Genomic DNA, 14940 nt, shown 5'->3' with positions numbered 1-14940 from the left:
GGACAAGATGACGTTTTCAGCGGTACCATGGATATTTATATGCGTCTTTTTGATCGCGCGTTATTACACTTTTTGTTCGGTGGTATGATAATAAATCATTATTTTTTGCTTCGTTTTTTATTTTTATTTTTTAAGGGGTTCGCTAAAGGGGTTAACTAATGGGACAGTTTTATAGGGCAGGTCATTACGGACGCGGCGATACCAAATATGTGTACTTTTATTGTTTTGTTTTTTTTTTATTTTCAAAAAATGGATTTATTGGGGAATATTTTTTTTTTTTTTAACTAATTTATTTAGCGATTTTTTTTAAATTATTTTTAACACTTTTTTTTTTTTTTTTTTAACTTTATTACCTTGTCCCAGGTGGGACATCACTGTCCTGTGACAGATCGCTGATCTGTCACATCACAGATCACTGTGACAGATCAGCGATCTGTCACAGGCACTGCTGCAGACTTCCTCATGCCTGCGCTTTGCAGGCACTGAGGAAGCCAGCTTCCTCAGGCCCCCGAAGGCCCCCGTCGCCATCTTGGATTCGGGGGCCTGGAGGAAGGGAGTCCCCCGCAGCAGCGCTGCACATTGCGCTGCCGTGGGGGGCTCAGGGAAGCAAGGAGGGAGCCCCCTCCCTGCCGATGCTTCCCTTTAACCCCCGGTACACCGCGATCGCGTTTGATCGCGGTGTGCAAGGGGTTAACGTGTCGGGGGCGGTCCGTGACCGCCCCTGACACATTGTGCCGGGTGTCAGCTATGATAATTAGCTGACACTCGGCCGCGATCAGCGGCGCTCACCACGTGGGCGCCGCTGATCGCGATGACGTAATATTCCGTCCATGGTAATTAGGTCCATGGTCACATGGACGGAATATTACGTCAATTGTAGGTAAGGGGTTAAAGTAATGATGGCCACTCGTTTTTCTTTACTTAGCTGCTTTTCTCTTGCCATGATACAAATTCTAACAGTCTATTCAGTAGGACTATCAGCTTTGTATCCACCAGACTTCTGCACAACACAACTGATGGTCCCATCCCCATTTATAAGGCAAGAACTCCCACTTATTAAACCTGACAGGGCACACCTGTGAAGTGAAAACCATTTCCGGTGACTAACTCTTGAAGCTCATCAAGAGAATGCCAAGAGTGTGCAAAGCAGTAATCAAAGCAAAAGGTGGCTACTTTGAAGGACCTGGAATATAAGACACACAGTATTTTCAGTTGTTTAACACTTTTTTGTTAATTATATAATTCCACATGTGTTAATTCATAGTTTTGATGCCTTCAGAGTGAATCTACAATTTTCATAGTCATGAAAATAAAGAAAACGCTTTGATTGAGAAGGTGTGTCCAAACTTTTGGTCTGTACTGTATATATATGTATATATATATATATATATATATACACACACACACATACACACACTATGACTTATCTCAGCTAAGATAAAGCCTAGATCCTCAGGCTACATTCACACTATGGGCGTAGCCAGGATCAAACCTGGGGGGGGGCAGAACCGCATACTGTTCTGCAGAACTTCATACTGCACACCTCAGCTGCTGCAGAACCTCATACTGCACACCCCTACACTTGAAAATAAAGCCTGCACCTTAAGAAGATGTGGTGGTGAATGCAGTCTATTTATTCCAACTATCAATTGATGTTGATGTGTTACTGAAGACGAGCAATTCCTGTCCTGGGCGCCCTTTTGGGCAGCTATGAGGTGTTCCTGACTGGTGCTAAAAAAAAGGAGTGTTAAGGCCCTATTACATTTAGCGATGCACCAGCGATCCGACCCATTCAGGATCGCTGGTGCATCGCTAAATGATCGCTAGTGAGCTGTCACACAGGCAGACCTCACAGCGATGCAGCAGCGACGCAGCGCACGATACTCACCTTTCACACACAGCGATCCTGGCGTCCTCCCTCCCGCCTCCACGCGTCGCTCGTCGTCACAGCAGGAAGCCCCAGCAGGAAGCAGACGACGAGAAATGGAGCCGGACATTCTCGCGCGTTTAGCGATGGACAGCGGGGGAGCCGGTCGGAGGTATCACACATAGCGATATCGCTAGCGATTTGCAACTGAAAAACGTATACTCAAAAAACGCAGGAAAAACGCTGTGTGTGAATGTAGCCTTAGATCAGGAATAGAACAGTCATTTATAGGACATTTCATAACTTTCCCAAATTCCTATGAAAAAATATTCAGCATATTCTGCATTGAACTACTGTACCCAATTTATTATATATTTTAGGAGTCGGAGTCGGTCCATCTTATACCGACTCCAACTCCGACTCCACCAAAATGAGCACCGACTCCGACTCCACAGCCCATTAAACAGAGGTAATTTTGGGTCACCAGGGTGCAAACTAATTTGAGCAATCAAATTATTTTTTGCCCTTACACGCTGTTCACATGATCAAGAATATATAAACATGAATGTATAAGAATATAACGACTATAGTCACATAGCCATCAAGGCCAAAAAAAGACATTAGTTCATCCAGTTCAGCCTATATTCCGTCAGAATAAATCCCCAGATCTACGTCCTTCTAAAGAACCTAACAATAACTGTAAGATACAATATTGTTACGCTCCAGGAAGACATCCAGGCCTCTCTTGAATCCCTCGACTGAGTTCACCATCACCACCTCCTCAGGCAAAGAATTCAAGATTCTCACTGCCCTAACAGTAAAGAATCCTCTTCTATGTTGATGGAAAAACCTTCTCTCCTCCAGACACAGAGAATGCCCCCTTGTGACCATCACCTTCCTAGGTATAAACAGGTCCTCAGAGAGATATTTGTTGTAACAACCCTGTCGACATCACTGCATGGCCTCCCATCCCCCACCTGCCTTACACACCAACTTACTCACTACTCCAGGCCATGCTGTGAGTTCTGTCTTCTGCCAGCTCCATGCTGTATTGCCTCTTGCCTGCTCTCTAATACTTCCTGGCTGTCTGCATAGGGGGCGGCGCCACAACTCTTTGGCTTGTACTGAGTCAGTGTGCACCTGCCTTTTGTGTCCCCGGCCAATTTTCAAGAGGTCTCCAGTACTTAAGACATCCTCACCCATAGGAGGATGCCTGAGCAACACATTTACTCAATTAGTGTCTTGCTACTGAGCTGCCAGGTCCTGTATTTGGTCTTCTCTGGAGGCTTGCTTCCCAGACCTGTATCTGTATCTGTATGTTCTGCCATCCAGGAGACAGTATATCCTGGTCTCTGTGTCCTTGTTCCTAACCTTGTCTCATACCTGTCCTCTCTGCCCTCCAGGAGGCAGTATATCCGGGTCACTGTGTCTTTGTTCATGTACCTTGTCTTGTACCTTTACCTTGTCTTAACTCAGTCCTACCTCTGTCTGTTAGTCTCCTTGTCTGTGGCTTCTGTACTGGTTCCTAGTCAGTACCGGCTTCTCCAGTGTGAACAGGTCAAAACTGTTCCCTCATACCTGTCTTTATTTCCATACTTCCTGAACCAGTTCCTGCACCTCCTGTGTGAACAGGTCTCTACCTTTTCCATACACCACTCTTTCTTGCCTGCATCCCTGTGCCTTCCCAGTCAGTTTCTGCCCCTTGTATCTCAGCCATGCCCCGCCTGCCAGTGTCTCAGCCGTGCCCCGCCTGCCGATGTCTCAGCCGTGCCCACCTGCCAGTGTCTCAGGTGTGCCTGCCTGCCAGTGTCTCAAGCCGTGCCCGCCTGCCAGTGTCTCAAGCCATGTCCGCCTGCCAGTGTCTCAAGCCGTTCCCGCCTGCCAGTGTCTCAAGCTATGCCCGCCTGCTCATCCGAGTATCAGTCGTGCTCACCTGCCTGTCTGCCAGTCGTGCCTGTCACCCGCACCTGCACTAGCGTTCTGTCCCCCCAGTGGGATCAGCAGCCACAGCCAGACACTACCCTGGAGTAGCACCTGGCAGCTACCTGCCGCACAAGCCTAACCTCACCATCAGAGGCTCCACTGAATGCCAAGTTAGCTGCTTAGTTACGCCCCTTCCAGGGTAGTCTGGTTTGTGGCACCGTGGGCCCACATCCCCACACTCGCGCCAACCAGTCAGGGCGCGTGCGTGACATTTGTATTATCCCCTTATATTCTTATACATGGTTATTAGATCGCCCTTCAGCCGCCTTTTTTCTAGACTAAATAATCCTAATTTTGCTAATCTCTCTAGGTCTTGTAGTTCCCCATCCCCTTTACTTGCACTCCTTTGTACTCGCTCTAGTTCCATTATATCCTTCCTGAGCACCGGTGCCCAAAACTGTGCACATGTGCGGCCTAACCACATGTGCAGCCTAACCAGGGATTTGGACAGAGGCAGTATAATGCTCTCATCATGTATATCCAGACCTTTTTTAATGCACCCCATGATCCTGTTTGCCTTGGCAGCTGCTGCCTGGCACTGGCTGCTCCAGGTAAGTTTATCATTAACTAGGATCCCCAAGTCCTTCTCCATGTCAGATTTACCCAAAGGTTTCCTGTTCAGTGTGTAATGGTGATATTGATTCCTTCTTCCCATGTGTATAACCTTACATTTATCATTGTTAAACCACATCTGCCACCTTTCGGCCCAAGTTCCCAACTTATCCAGATCCATCTGTAGCAGAATACTATCTTCTCTTGTATTGACTGCTTTACATAGTTTTATGTCATCTGCAAATATCGATATTTTACTGTGTAAACCTTCTACCAGATCGTTAATAAATATGTTGAAGAGAATAGGTCCAAACACCGACCCTTGCGGTCCCCCACTGGTCACAGCGACCCAGTTAGAGAATATACCATTTATAACCACCCTCTGCTTTCTATCACTAAGCCAGTTACTTACCTATTTACACACATTTTCCCCCAGACCCAGCATTCTCATTCTCTATCATACTGCTCCTATGTACAGGAATATAACTACTATAATATTGCCCCCAATGTACAAGAATATAACTACTATTATACTGCCCCCTAGGTACAAGAATATAACTACTATAATACTGCTCCTATGTACAGGAATATAACTACTATAATACTGCCCCCTATGTACAAGAATATAACTACTACAATACTGCTCCTATGTACAGGAATATAACTACTATAATACTGCCCCTATGTACAAGAATATAACTACTATAATACTGCTCCTATGTACAAGAATATAACTACTATAATACTGCCCCTATGTACAAGAATTTAACTACTATAATACTGCTGTATGTACAAGAATATAACTACTATAATACTGCTGTATGTACAAGAATATAACCACTATAATACTTGCCATTATGTACAAGACTATGTCACAGATGTATCAGAGGCTGCAGACCGTCGCTTTGGTAGTGGAGATTGACTAGCAGTCATCCTGTCCTTCGCAGTGCAGGGCTTATCGCCAGGCTCAGGCAGAGATTAGATATCCTGCTCAGCGATAGGTGCAGAACCTATATAGGGACGATAGGGCAGACAGGGTGATGTTAGATCTGTCTAGGGGTCTCCACTCCCCCTTCACTAGTGTTTGGTTTCCTTTCCTTTATTCCTTCTTGTTGCACTTAGCCTTTCTTACACATGTCACATAATCAACCGTCTTTCACGCTTGCAAAAGAAAAAAAAACAAAAACCTGACACTGGGTTGTTTTTCTCTGGTGTTTTTTCTGTATGGGTTTTTTTGTTTTTTTTGCTGGGTTGATGGATCCTGTTCCTATGGTAGCAGAGCAGCTGCAGAGATTGCCACTGGAGGTGACTGACCTTTGTTCTGAGGTACAGCAGCAATGGCTGCAGGCTCCTATTGTGGGGGACTCTACGTGTAGGCTGGTCCAGCTTGAACCCAAAATTGCCCTCCCAGGATTTCTGTGGGTAGGGACAGCTTTTTTGTGTTTAAAGAGGCATGTAAGTTGTACTTTGAAACTTCGTATTTACTCCTCGGGAGATGAGGAGCAACGAGTAGGAATTGTTATTTAACTGCTGCAGGGGAAACCTCAGTCCTGGGCTTTTTTTTCTACCACAGGATTCTATGTGTCTCTAGTCTGTGGAGGAGTTTTTCAAGGCACTAGCACTTATCTATGATGAGCCTGAACGTATTTCCTTGGCTGAATCCAAGCTGCGTTGCATTCAGCAAGGAAATCGTTCAACAGAGACTTATACCATTGAATTCCACAGGTGATCAACTGATACCAAATGGAATGACCTGGCTCTCAGTAGCCAATTCCTTCCGGGCCTCTCTGAAAGGCTAAAGGACGCATTAGCAGTGTATGAAACTCCTGTGTCACTGGAGGCAGCCACGTTCTTGGCTATTCCGGTGGATAGACACCTGAGGGACAGGTGGGTAAGACGATCTGCTTCTGCTACCTCTTTCCGGGACAAGATCCCGCTGTTGGAGGAAAGGTCCAGGGTTGAACCTATACTTGTGGAGTTAAAGGAACCCATGCAGTTTGGGGGTGCATTCACGCTGTATGTTTCCCTGACATTTGCAAGAAAAAGGATGTATGTTTTATTTTTTTTGGGAAGGGACATTTTATTGGGGCCTGTCCTGTAATTCCAAAGCAAATAGACTCTATTAACCCTTGGTAGCCTTGAGCTTGATAATCGTCTTGAATCTGCAATTCTTGTTTTGTCCTGAGAGCAGAGATGGTGCTAGAGCGCGGGTCTGAAAAAATTTCTGTGTTTGTAGGCAGTGGAGCTGGAGTCAGTATGGTGGATGCTGAGTTTGCTAGAACTCATGGTTTTGTCTGCTCTAACTTGGCTAAACCTATTCCTATTTGAGCCATCAATGCAGTACGACTTGCACAGAGAAGGCTGACGCAAATTCTTAACAACATAAGACTGAAGGTGGGGTCTTTTCATTATGAAGTAATCCCTTGTTATGTCCTGAAGGGTCACCTCACTCCAATGGTTCTTGGTTTGCCCTGGTTGGTGAAGCATAATCCTACTGTGGATTGGCAATCCTGAGAGATTGTAAAGTGAGGAAATTACTGTCATTGTAACTGCCTAAACGTTTCCACTTCTGCTGTATCTACAGGGTCCTTAGTGGCATTTTTGTCTGCCTTTGAGGACCCTGCCCCAATTTTGCAGAAGTGGGTAGGCATTTCATCCTTGTACACTGACCTGGAGGGTGAGATGTTGGAGGCTCAGGGGGACACCCCTACTTCCTGCCCTTCAGGGAGATTGTTTGTGCCATCTACATTGCGCCGCAAAGTAACTAGAGAATATCATGACTCTGTACTTGCTGGCCACCCAGGTAAGGCGGCAACCATGGATTCCTTTCTCATCATTTTTGTTGGCTGCGGTTGCATCGGAATGCGTCTACCTCAAATGTTTGGTCACATTCTAAAGTACCGCATAACCATCCATCTGGTCCTATTTCGCCACTACCTATTCCTAACTGGGTTAGGAGAGACAGGTATACACGTATGACTATCAGTAAACGCATGCCAGGTCCAAACCCGAATGTGAAAAATTCGGTGTGGTTGTCTATCAGGAATTTCAGGTTGGGGGTTCCTTCCTGAAAGTTGGGATACAGATTCATTGGTCCAATGAAGATAACCGCCGTCGTTGGTCCAGCAGCGTTTCGTCTTGAGCTACCTCAGGGTCTTAAGATCTACAACATTTTCCCAGGTCTTTGCTCAAGAGATATGTGGAACTCCTTGAGCCCCCACCCCTACCGTCTCCCCCAATAATGGTTGATAGAAACCTAGAGTTTGAAATTTCGAGGATTGTAGATTCTCGCCTTCAATGTCGTTCCCTACAATACTTGGTGCACTGGAAGGGTTATGGTCGAGAGGAAAGGATGTGGGTTTCTGCATCAGAGGTAAACGCCCCCAGGTTGGTTTGTTCATTCCACACCTCTTATCCTGAGAAACCTGGTTCTGAGTGTCTGGAGGCTACTCGTAGAAGGGGGGTTGTTATGATTGGGTCACCGAGGAGGAAAGCAAGACCAAGCTAAGCCACAGAAAACCAGAGAGGTTGGTAACTAAGCGGATTGCAGACCCCTGATCCTATCCACACAACTAGCAATAGCCGTGGAGCGTACCTACGATGATCCTAGACGCCTCGACACAGCCAGAGAACTAAATAAGCCTAAAGCAAACAAGGGGAAATCTAAACTGCCCCAGAGCAGGCCCCAAAGGAATAGATAGCCCCCCAAACATATATTGTCAGTGAGACAAGATGAAAACACAAACGCAGGTAGGAAAATAGACTGCACAAACGATGGGGCCCACACTAACTAGACAGGACAGGAAAGGAAAGACACTGTCTGCAATCATGCAAAAAAACCCTGCAAAAAAATGCCGATCACGTCTGATAGAAAAATACTGAAGTCACTATACTTCGCTCACTATATCAGCACTCTGGTATATTCTGAAAGCAGAGCAAAAAGAGGCCAATCTAATAAGGGACAAAAACAAGCTGGCACAAGCAGTAACATAAGGATGGAAATTCAGCACAGCCCCAGCTGGAGCTGGCTGAACACACAAAACTGAAATAGACAAAACCAGATCAAATGTGAACAATAGCAAAAGAACACTTAGCTGAGCATGCAGGGACTGAGCTGGAAACTAAGACCTCAGGAGGCAGGAGAAAATCACCAGCAGGGATAGAGGGAGTCGGCTGTCTTAAATCCAGTCAGAAACTCCAGATCTCCAGTCATCCTCCTCATTATCAGGTGGCAGGCCTCTGTTAATTAGATCAGCTCCGATACCTCCAGTAACTACCAGAGGGAGCCCGGAAAGAGAACTCGCAACCCCTCTGTCAATATAACCAGCTCCACTACCTTCACTAGTAACCAGAGGTAGGCCAGAAAGTGAATTCACAACAGGGGGTACTGTCATGGGTGTGTCAGAGGCTGGAGACCGTTGCTCTGCATCTGACTGCAGAAGGTCTCAGCAGTTTGCTTTGCAGACTTCTTCCTTGGCCTTCTGACTTTAGGTCTCAGGGGCAACCTTCTCCGACTCTAGTTGACACACCTGGACCGGGATGTATATAACTCCCAGCTTGCTGCTGGAAGGCGTGGTTGATATTTCTATTTCCAGTTCCCTATTGCAGCTTGGAGCTATAGCCGTAGGCTATCTTCCTCTCTAATGGTTGAAGAACGTCCCTGTTTCTCTCTGAGTCTTCTCAAGCTAAGTGTTCCCCCTTGTTTGTGTATCCCATCTGTCTTTAGTGGTGGTGGAGATTGACTAGCGGTTATCCTGTCCTTCTCGGTGCAGGGCTTATTGCCAGGGTCAGGCAGGGATTAGGTATCCTGCTCGGCGATAGGTTAGGAACCTATAAAGGGACGATAGGGCAGAGGTGTAACGTTAGATCTGTTTATAAGTCTCCACTCCCCCTTCACTAGCGTTTGGTTCCCTTTCCCTTATTCCTTCTTGTTGCACTTAGCCTTTCCTACATATTGCATGACAGAATTTAACTACTATAATACAGCCCCCTATGTACAAGAATATAACTATTATAATACTGCCCCCTATGTGCAAGAATGACTACTAAAAGTTTGCTCCTATGTACAAGAATATAACTACTATAATACTGCCCCTATGTACAATATAACTACTATAATACTGCTCCTATGCACAAGAATATAACTACTATAATACTTCCCCTATGCACAAGAATATAACTACTATAATACTGCCCCTATGTACCAGAATATAACTACTATAATACTGCCCCTATGTACAAGAATATAACTACTATAATACTGCCCCTATGTACAAGAATATAACTACTATAATACTGCTCCTATGTACAAGAATATAACTACTATAATACTGCTCCTATGCACAAGAATATAACTACTATAATACTTCCCCTATGCACAAGAATATAACTACTATAATACTGCCCCTATGTACCAGAATATAACTACTATAATACTGCCCCTATGTACACGAATATATCTACTATAATACTGCCCCTATGTACAAGAATATAACTACTATAATACTGCTCCTATGTACAAGAATATAACTACTATAATACTTCCCCTATGCACAAGAATATAACTACTATAATACTGCTCCTATGTACAGGAATATAACTGCTATAATACTGCCCCATGTACATGAATATTACTATAATACTGCCCCTATGTACAAGAATATAACTACTATAATACTGCCCCTATATACAAGAATATAACTACTATAATACTGCCCCATGTACTATTATCGCATCCTCATAACCACTGTGATACTCTCCCACACAGACATATGGCTACATGTCTCTCTAGAGTCAGCAGTCAGCTTTATGATATGATGATATACGTCGCATTCACTGACCAGCTCTATCTAATAATTCCAGTATTAACTGTTCCTTTCTCTCTTTGTATCTGATGATTCGACAACTTCCCAGAATTTAGTTCTTGTTTTTAGAACAGCAGATTCCAAGAATTTTTTGTCCCCTCTGGGGTTTTGTGCCAAAAAGCTACAGGAGATTTTCTTCAATTTATGAGAAGTCCAAAGTAGGAAACTGGGACTGTTGTCAGGTGTGACTGCATGGAAAATGATGTTGTACGTGAGGCCCATTGTTACATAACTGTGTCACTGTATTGTGTGTTTATGCCTCTTATCCCACCACGGACACTGCCCAGTATCGGCAGACTTTATTTGACATTCCAGCCAGGCATGGGGTTTGAGTTAGTTTGGGTCCCCACCAAACTGCTCGTCATTACTCTGCTTCCTCGATCTTTGCTGTGTCATAGACATTGAACATCACACTGTACACGAAAAAAGGTTTTCAAAATTCACTTGTTTTCAACAAGTGTTAAACATAGTGATTTTAAAAGTGGGTATGGACTATTATCCATTCGCTCCCCCTGTAGTCACAGCAGTGCCTTCACCTCCACTTCCCCTATAGACATGAAGCGATGGCCGGGGGACCACCACAATGCAGGGAGACTACGGTACACGATGAGAAGCAAACAACAAAGAGTTAATTTATTTACAGGCAAGGAATGCAGTGTTAGGAAAGTGTAAACGGGTATGCAATGACATAAAACAATTTACAAAAGTGATAATCTCTAGCTGGGCCATACAAATGGCACGGTGCACCAACTATTACAGATCAGTGTATTCTTTCAAAAGGCAAAACAATACAATAAAGTATGCTGCTACTCTAACTATAGCCTGACTGGCCGCTGCTACTTCGGCCGCACGGCTACCGTGCTCTGTCTATTGCAGCCTATCCTAAGCCCTAAACATGTGCTTACAGGGTTAACACTCACGGTAAAGTTGGTGTCTCAGTTCCTTCCTGGGGGCCAGCTGCAGTTCTCTGCAAGATGATGCAATGTCCTCCCTGGAAGCTCTGTGCAAGGTGGTCTTGTCCTTGTGTGACGATTCCAAACCTGTTCCTAGAAACGATGAACTCCCTCTTCTGAATTCCTTCCTTGTAGATCTTCGTGGCTCCTTGCAGTAACACAGGAAAACCACCTTCGTTATCCCCAGAAGGGTATACACAATCCCACAGGTTCAGTCAGTTCTAAGCGGCACGTTTTTCTCCTCACGTCAGTCTCATGCAGACTCCCAGCTCCAAACACTCACTGGGAAAACAGCCCCTCCCCGTTCCATAGCTGGAAGAGCAAACCAAAGCAGTCTTTTGAAGGGTAGAATAGACTGTACCATCGCATCAGCCAAGGGGGTGCTGTCTCTTAAAGGGGCAGCTTGTCTCTGCTGTCCATAGCAATGTCAGCCCCTTAGAGACACAGCAGTGCCTTCACCTCCAATTCCCCTATAGACACAGCAGTACCTTCACCTCCACTTCCCCTATAGATACAGCAGTGCCTTCACCTCCACTTTGTGGTGCCCCTGAGGCTCAGTCGCCACAGAGGTACTGCACCTTCTCCTAAGGTGTAGTGCCCCACGATCCAGGTAAGGTGGGAACTCCTTTCCATGCTCCAACACTTACACCCCACACACCAGGGTAGTTCTGCACAACCACATTGCGGCTCAGTGCTTAGAGAGTAGCAGAGCACCTGCTTGAAACACTGGACGTGCTGGGAGGTGGGTGGAGTTAGAATACATAAAAGACCGGGAAGGTTTAGAATTAGGGGTCAGTCTGCGAGAGCAGTCCATTAGGGGAGTCCAGGAGGGAAGTCGGAGGAGAGCCACTCGGAGAGGGGTGGGGATCCCTGGAAGAAGGGATGGAGGAAGGAGTGCTGCAGCTGCCTCAGTGACCTGAGCCAGCTGGAACGGGAAAGGAAAGAAGGAAGAAAGACACTGATCTGTAACCTAAGCATCCATAAGAAGGAGAGAATAATACGGAACGAAGGAGAATAGAACAGAGAGGACGTGGTTTGGAAGGAAGCACCCTGCCTATAGGTTCTAAGCGCAAGGCCGGGGCCCGGTCCCCGAGGTTGTATGGACACTTATGGTTCTGCAGCAGACACCGGTGGAGTAGTTGGCTGTAAATGCACTACTCCCATCTAAGACTTGGGGCACAACAGCAATTGGATAGAGAGCCAGGACTCAGGAGAAGGGAGTCCCCGAAGCAGGCTACAACTATCTGCCATACAAGTAGAGTTCTTGGGAACATCTGATGAGAGGAACTCCAGTGTAACTCAGTACTACGAGATCTTCATACTTTAAGGCGTTATAGAGGAGGTGTTCAGAAAGGTACATGTTGGCGGATTGTTGGAGAGGAGCCTACCATCTTGCCTGGAGGTTGACCGAGTCTCTGACCCGGAGGACACGGCCCGAAGGCAGGCACCTGTGTGCCCTACTGACTGTGAGTACAGCTTTGGAACTACAAGCCCCAATGTCCTCCATTCATTATCGCGCCTACACCCTCAGCACCACTACATCTGGGTACCAGCTCCTACACTGCTTGCGCCATTCCTCATCCATTACACCTACACTGCCCTGGGGCTACAGCTCCACCTGTGGGGAGCTTCACCATCTTGGCTGCCACATACCACCAGCCCCAGAGGATCTGCAAGCAGCGTTGACTTAACACCTTACTTGCCGAACACCACATGTGGCGTCACGAACTGTTCATTCAAACTAACTACAATACAAATTCCCCCATTACTTGGGCGCCCAGGGCCACGGACCGGGTCACCGCCGCTGTGACGCATCCCGCTGACACCGGCCCGGTACCGAGTACCCCACAGCCCTGGGAGGACGACCCAACTTCCCCCTACAGACACAGCAGTGCCTTCACCTCCACTTCCCCCTACAGACATAGCAGTGCCTTCACGTCCACTTCCCCCTATAGACACAGCTGTGCCTTCACCTCCACTTCCCCCTATAGACATAGCAGTGCCTTCACCTCCACTTCCCCCTATAGACACAGCTGTGCCTTCACCTCCACTTCCCCCTATAGACACAGCTGTGCCTTCACCTCCACTTCCCCCTACAGACACAGCTGTGCCTTCACCTCCACTTCCCCCTATAGACACAGCAGTGCCTTCACCTCCACTTCCCCCTACAGACACAGCTGTGCCTTCACCTCCACTTCCCCCTACAGACACAGCTGTGCCTTCACCTCCACTTCCCCCTACAGACACAGCTGTGCCTTCACCTCCACTTCCCCCTATAAACACAACAGTACCTTTTTTCTTTCCCTCAGTTGTCACAACAGTATCCTCTCCAGTAGTCATCAGCTTCTCCTTCGATCACAGCAGTTTCCTTCCTTTCCTTTAGTTATCACTACAGTACCCTCTATTTTCTCCTTCACAACAGTGCCTAATCACTCAGTAGTTTCCCACTCTCCCTTTCATCAGAGAAATTCCTCTACCTTCTTTTAGCCTAGTAGTCACAGCAGAGCCACCTTCTTTTCCCTCAGTTTTCACTGTAGTGTTTTCTATTTTGGTTGTCAAACAGTGCCTCATCGTCCAGTAGTTACAGGCTTCTCCTTCCATCACCATAGTGCCTCCCCCTTCAATTCCCTATATAGTCACAGCAGTGCCATCACCTTCTTACCTCTGTACTCACAGAAGTGGCTTCGCCTTCACTTCCCCTGTAGTCAAAGGAGTACCTTCACCCTCTTCCCTCTGTCACAGCAGTGCCTTCAACTTCACTACCTTATGTAGACATAGCGGTTCCTTCATCTTCACTTCCCTCTGTAGTCACAGCAGAGACTTCACCTTCTCTCTGTAGTCACTGCAGTACACTCACCTTCACTTAACCCTGTAGTCACAGAAGTGCCTTCACCTTCTTTATTCTGACTCATGGATATGTAGAACGTATGGTGCCTGGATAGACCTCTCTTTCTGGGCCCCTTCCGTATCGACCTGTACTCACGTTCATACCGATTAATCAGACAGCTTAACTCAGCCACGATCTCATGTAAGAAGACTCCAGGAAAAGAGGGATGCTTTAACTGAAATTCTTGTATTATGATGAAAGCAGCAGGTAAAAAGGAATATTCTTCAGAGGACATGTAAGAAGATGCATACAGATGGAGGGACGATCACAAAATGGAGAATAAAGGAGGGACCAAACATACATCACAGGACTACAGGGAGAGAGTTGGGACAAAATACAGGGAAAGGCAAACTTCTGCCTAGCAACAGATGATGCAACACAAGCAATGCAAATATTAAATGATTTCCCAAGTCGTGGGACATGACATTCTTCCCTCTGTAGATACAGCACTGCAGTTACCTTCACTTCCTCTGTAGTCACAGCAGTGCCTTCACCTTCACTTCCCTCTGTAGTCACAGCAGTGTCTTCACCATCACTTCCCATTGTAGTCACAGCAGTGTCTTCACCCTCTTCCCTCTATAGTCACAGCAGTGCCTTCACCTTCACTTCCCTCTGTAGTCACAGCAGTGTCTTCACCTTCACTTCCCTCTGTAGTCACAGCAGTGCCTTCACCTTCACTTCCCTTTGTAGTCACAGCAGTGTCTTCACCCTCTTCCCTCTGTAGTCACAGCAGTGCCTTCACCTTCACTTCCCTTTGTAGTCACAGCAGTGTCTTCACCCTCTTCCCTCTGTAGTCACAGCAGTGCCTTCACCTTCACTTCCCTCTGTAGTCAC

General features: G+C 46.4%; 1 protein-coding gene and 1 long non-coding RNA gene across 2 annotated transcripts in view; one reads left to right on the top strand and one right to left on the bottom strand.

The window, feature by feature from the left end:
- The window catches only part of LOC141098613 (adhesion G protein-coupled receptor F5-like), a 231066-nt gene that overhangs the window by 65622 nt on the left and 150504 nt on the right, over window positions 1–14940 (top strand). The gene's annotated exons all lie outside the window — the stretch shown is intronic.
- LOC141098614 (uncharacterized) overlaps window positions 5269–14940 on the bottom strand; it is a 36942-nt gene continuing 27270 nt past the window's right edge. The window contains exon 3 of the long non-coding RNA XR_012234299.1: window positions 5269–5412. This is a non-coding gene — a long non-coding RNA (uncharacterized lncRNA). The remainder of the gene's footprint in view (window positions 5413–14940) is intronic.

Source organism: Dendrobates tinctorius, unplaced genomic scaffold (genome assembly GCF_039654945.1).
Source record: "Dendrobates tinctorius isolate UK_male_01 unplaced genomic scaffold, ASM3965494v1 ptg000093l, whole genome shotgun sequence".
Taxonomy (NCBI): Eukaryota; Metazoa; Chordata; class Amphibia; order Anura; family Dendrobatidae; genus Dendrobates; species Dendrobates tinctorius.
Note: the sequence above shows the minus strand (reverse complement) of the source record. Positions and strands in the feature narration are given on the sequence as shown.